The 6,253-nt window shown below is 31.0% G+C and overlaps 1 pseudogene; it reads left to right on the top strand.

The window, feature by feature from the left end:
• The first annotated feature begins 903 nt into the window (after positions 1-903).
• LOC113687242 (triacylglycerol lipase 2-like) lies at positions 904-5,931 on the top strand (annotated as a pseudogene).
• Positions 5,932-6,253: the final 322 nt, after the last annotated feature.

Below are 6,253 nucleotides of genomic sequence, written 5' to 3'. Positions count from 1 at the left end.
TCAAGATATAGTCGAAATACTAACAGATGGCAAAGCTGTCAAACATTTCTTCTTTAGAACTTAATTGCATTCCATCTTTGCCCTTCATATTTTTTTTAAATTAATTCAAATTATCAATAATCATCCAATTATCTTCTCTATTTTTTTCATTTGATGATTGAATCATTAAATCTACATAAACATGAAGTTTTCTCCACCTTAGTCCATAGAAATGCAATTTTTACACTTTGAACCACAAAATGTCAATTTTCAGTTGAAACTTAGTTAATTAGTTGTAAAAATAAATAAAACACACAAAATATGCACTTATCACTTGGAAAATATGAGAAGTCCCACATAGTATATAAAACTGAAATTCTTAACTTTTTGGTCTAGTATTGCAATAGTTTTATGTAGAAGATTTTGAAATTATTTAAAGATTTAAAAAAATTTTATCTGTGAATACATTTTGAAACTTTAATGGCATAAAAAATAATGTTGTAAGTCACAATTCACCAGTGTTTCTGGAAATAAAACTGCAAACCAACCATACTTCCGGTTAAGATGACTATTTGATCCAAAAGTTCGATTAAATCGGTCAAATGTAATTAAGAATCAGTTGAATTGGTAAAAATTGATCAAATCTAGGAGGTTTGAATGAAATTCACTAATTTTTTATTTTTTTCAAAACAAGAATTTTAGCTTTATTAAAAACTGTTAATACTAAAATAAAATAATGATTAAACTATTGAACCAGGGTTGAACCAATTGAACCGCAAACTGAAAGCTCTTTTGGTTCACTTTCTAGTCCAGGTTTAAAATCATTTGTTTCTCACATGACGGTTTTCTAGAAGATAAATTGGGTAAATATCAAGTAGGCCCTTTGCCTAAAAATTGGCGATTCATAATTTAACTCATTTGGAAATGATTCCGGTGATAACTAAAGATGGTTATATCCTAAGTCTGCAAAGGATCCCTGAGGAACGATCGGGCAAGGCAAAAAATAAGATACCAGTGCTTCTACAACATGGGCTTCTACTGGTCACTCCTTCTTCAAGTTGAAATTTACATTATCAACATTTTTTGGATAAATGTTATGCTGCACTCTATAATTTTTGCCAATGTCAAAAAAATGACTCCAAATAATTTATTAAAATCAAATTTTGCACAATTGTTTTCTGATGCTTTCTTAGTCAAAAAAAACTTTCATTATTGAGTAATGTCACTAAACTATTTTGAATTTCATGTTTTGTGACTAAACTTTTTATTTTGTCCGAAACGGTCATTTAACTAATAAAACATGTGTTTTGATATCAATAGGTATACATTTTCATTATATAAGTGACAAAACATGTACGTTGTAGTTAGTTAAATGATCAAAATATTCGACTAAATAAAATGTTTGCTGACCTAAACAAGGAATTTTAAACTGTTTAATGACCATTTTTCAATTTTCTCTTCATTTTATTGTGTTGTGAACAACTGTACATTATGTGAACTTCAGTTAGACTAGTGCTGGTATTCTTTTCAGGATGCAGTGTCATGGATGATAAATTCGCCAGATAAATCTCTTTCATTCATTTCAACGGGTTTGATGTTTGGCTGGCTAACACTCGAGGCACCAATTTCAGCAGTGGGCATATATCAATTGACCCAAATGATCCGGTTTTATAATCTCTAGGCATTTTTTACTTCCTGAAATTTGATTCTAGTCCTCTAGTAATTTTGCAATATTTTGCAGTCTTATCGGGATTGGTCTTGGGATGAATTGGCTGCCTTTGATCTCCCAGCTGCCATGCACTATGTCCATGACCAAACAGGGCAGAAACTGCACTATGTTGGCCATTCCCTGGTAAGTTAACTTTGCCCACCAAATTTTGCGTTTCCCTCATTAATCAAATACCAAGGAAAAAGTTTTCATACTTCTATAATGGTTAATTACTTTAGATACATAAGTACTCATCTTGAAAATCTAAAACTACCTTTAAGTTTGCACCCACTAACTTATGGACGGTTTCAGTTTTGATCTTGAATTCCAATTTTGGACGTCTTACACTCTAGAGTCTAGACTCTCAAATATGTTCAATTTTAATTGAATTATTAACCACATTTGGAAAATTAAAGAAACTTTAGAATATTAAGAAAATTTGTCCAACTTTGCTCCTTCCTTGTTCATAAGCATGTCAAATTTCATATTTCTCCACTAATTTACCACATATTCACACATTGCACCCGTAAACTCTCTTATTAGAACTTTATATGTTTATAACATATATGGAATTCGGTTTTTACTGCTGATTGATCAAACTTGGCATCAGCGAACACTGGAAATGTAGCTTGGGCATAAGATTTGCATAGCATGTATATTGTATTTCAAATATTGGACGATCAACTGCAATTTTCATAAAGGTATAAATGAAAGTCTCAAATACTCTAGAGATAAATTAGAAAAGTTTAAAGTCTTCTAAGGCATGCCATGGAAGTCTAACATAATTTTCAATTTCAAGAACTCTCTACAAGAAATCTGGGGGTTGTATATATAAATAGCGAGTCTAGTCTAAGATTTATTTATTTTCTTTTTTTAAATTTTGTGCCCTAACGATGTAGTATAAGCACAATGAAAACGGAGGGCGAGTTTTCCATAAAATTATAAAACTATTACTCATCCCTAAATTGTTTAAATTGGCCGTGTAATATGACAAGACGTACTGGGCCCACTTGGCACAGGATAGAAGAACCATTTATTAATTTTTTAGGCAGAAGAATATTTATTTTGTATCAACGCTCCTCGCAAATTTATCAATTCTTGAAAATCGAAAGCTCATTCTAGTTTAAATGCTAATCAGGATAGTTCAAAACCTAATAGGATCCTTAAGTTGGGAAAGTGATATTTGCACTCTCCAATTAGTTTCTAGCACTCTTTGAAGGGTATATTTTTAATGAGTGAATTGAAGGGTAAGAGATTAAATGAAGAATGCGAATATCAATTCTCTTAAGTTAATGTGTTTTAAATAAACATTCAAATAATTAGTTTGACATATAATTGTATCTCAATTTATTTTGGCAAAGTAATTCCTATCCTAATATTGTTTTGCATAATTAATACACTACTTTGCGGGGAACTTTGATTGCTTTTGCCGCATTTTCTCAAGAGAAACTATTGAACTCCATAAGATCGGCTGCTTTGCTTAGCCCTATTGCTTTTTTGGCTCAGATCTCTCCATTTCTTTGACCAAAAAAAAAAAATCTCTTCATTTCTTGCAAAAACAGCTGCTGATGCTTTCATAGCTGACGTAATGGACAAACAATCTCTCTCTCTCTCTCTCTCTCTCTTCAGCCCTTCATTTTCACAATGTAGTTTATTTTTTATTCATTTTTTTGATTTTTTTTGGGCTAGGAACTCAAAGTTTTTTTTTTTTTTTAAGTTTTCCAGGATGTATACTGGCTTGGAATTAAGAAATTCGCTCCAAGAGGGTGAGTAACAACTTGTAGATGGTACAAGAGAATACCACTAAGAGCTTATTAACCCGGTAATTGGGTCAAACTTTGGAAAATCATGAAAGTAGAAAATCTCTGTACAATTTGACAATCTTTTTTGTTAAAAAGTTTTTGTTCTGAACATGTTAAAATTGTTTATACCTAAACATTAGCAATAATATGGACGTTTCTATATGGCTTTAATCAAGATGAAACCAATGGTTCTAAATAGAATTCTGAGACTCAATTTATAATATGAAGATAATGAGTCTCAAAGTATAAAATGGTTAAAAGAAAAAGAATAGTATCCTGAACAGTTTTCCACCCACTTCTTTGTTTCATTATTTTTGTCAAATTTACTAATTCCACATGTGTCATTGGCTATCTTTAACTGGATTATTTTGACCACTCGTCTAGTCCTGGTTTATCAACGTGATTCGAACATGCAAAGCTAGAACATAAAAAGACATTTGGGCTCCTAATAAGTTATATACAATCTGGTTTGATCTCCAATTTCATGTTTTTTTTCTTAACTTTTTGTCTCCTTTATATTTTTTGTAAATTCTTTGTCTTTGTGCCCATCTGCCTTTATAAAATTTCTAAGGTTCTCATATTTTTCCCCTTGTATGCTTAAAACTGAATTTACTCAAACTTGTGAAAGAGATTTGCAAAAATCCAAACAACAATTTCTCCAACTTATTGACACCTATTACAGGTATCTAATTTACGTTTCCCCTTCCTTTCTTAGAATCCATTTAGTTTTGATTCAAAAATTTACCCAATCATTTGCCATCGAAAGTTGGTTAAGTTTTCTTTTCTTCAGGTCATTGTTAAAAATAATAAATTTAAAAAAAAAAAGAAAACAAAGAATTAGTATGTTTTTTAGTATATGAATATAACTTCAAAGCAACATCAAGATAGCAATATATATTTCCTCTTCCTAGTAAAGCAATAGATATGGCTGTATTCCATTTTGACTAATTAATCTCGTTTTTAAACCCAATTGTACCCTAATCCACAGTTATAAATATGGCAAATTAAAAATGCAATTTGCACGAGCAATTTAAAATTAGAATAGACAAAAAAATTGATAAAACCATTTCTGTTTGTATCTAAACATTATAAATCTTACAAAATAATTTTTACTATGTAAATCCAATGTCATAATTTTTGCATGTAGAACATTTTATACCCTATCAATAGGAGCCCTAAACCCCAATATTCCCCGAAAGCGTCTCTATCTTTGATGGTGTTCTTGCTTTTTCACAAGTGGTTAAGGCTTGATTTCTTTGCACACCCAAATTGTTGTTTGAACTCTTCTAAGACCAATGATTTTCTTGATCATGAACCTCAGGCAACGGTTACAAAGAATTTGATCCATCTAGCCCAGAGTAAGTATTCATCTCCAAGAATGCACATTGTTTCACCAAAACTAGGGAAGTTCACTTGGACTCCCACGAAAAGTTCAGCCCTTTTTAAGTAGGAGTTTTTATTACACTAGTTAAAAGGGAAAATTCGAAGGACCGATTTGGATTTTGTCCTGTTTTTCTCACCTTGAAAGAACTTATTTTGAAACTTCAAGAACTTCTAGAATGACTTTTCTCTTAAATATAACCAAACTGTAAAAAGTTGTGTACCCCAGTCATAAGCATAGCGACACATGGATTATTTTTCCATTTGGTTTGTATTTTCTGTAAATTTTTATATTAAAGTTATTGTTGCACTTTCTAATAAAATGTGTATTTGTAGTTGAAGATGGTTATAGAGTGTTGAGAAGATTTGAGAAAAAAAAATTTCCAAAATTGCTTAGCAAAAAGAAAATCTATGTTTTTCATAGCTTTTATTATCCAAAACTTTATATACAATTTATTTTAATCTTATTTTTTTAGATGAGTATATATAATGATATCCAAAAATTTAAAAATGTCAAACATGTAATATACATCTTACCAACTACGGAAACAATTAAATTTTCATGCACACATCACAGTGATACATAGTTGAAACGCAACCTGGGATAAATTTGCATCTCATGTATGAAGACATATATATCTTGAAATCTTATTTCTAACTATGCATTAATATATAAATAATACCTATAAAAAAAGATAAATCGATGTTATCTATCTATTACAATTTGTAGTTTCAATTGATCCTTCATTTTTTTCTGAAAAAAAACATACCTTCTATCATGGCTTTCATGCACTGATTAGACAGGGAACAATAGCCATGTATAATTATGGCAACCCAGATGAGAATAACAAACATTCTTCCTCTTTTCCTGAGTTTTGTTAGCCAAGATTATCTCTCTGATGTTGATGATGTAAAAACTTTACTAAACAGTCTCAAAAATCATGATGCTGACAAACTTGTAAGCCAACATAGGGAGGATTATGCACATCTTGACTTTATTTTTGTGAGAATGCTGAGCAAGTTATGTATAATTCTCTCATGGCTTTTTTCAAGCTTCAATGAGATCAACGTTGTAAAAAGTCAAAACAAAAGAAGTGGATGTACTTGTGTTATTTATCGTTCTGTACGATTGTACCATATTAAGCAATCTCTTTTCTTACTCCTGCAGAATTTGTTCTCTCTTCTCTATCCTTTCTTCACCAAGCAAAACTTTCCACCAATAGCAGAGGTAGGACCTTCTATGTTTTCAGACTCGGACCGGGTATCGACTTGGTCGTTCTCAGGAGTCAGGGGTCAATGGGTTCGACCGGGTTCGATCGGGGTTGAATCGGATGACGTCATAAATAAAAATTATTTTAAAATGAAAATATTGTATGTAAAATAC

This window comes from Coffea arabica, chromosome 5e (genome assembly GCF_036785885.1).
Source record: "Coffea arabica cultivar ET-39 chromosome 5e, Coffea Arabica ET-39 HiFi, whole genome shotgun sequence".
NCBI lineage: Eukaryota > Viridiplantae > Streptophyta > Magnoliopsida > Gentianales > Rubiaceae > Coffea > Coffea arabica.
The sequence above is the reverse complement of the archived record's forward strand: the minus strand, read 5'-3'. Positions and strand labels throughout refer to the sequence as shown.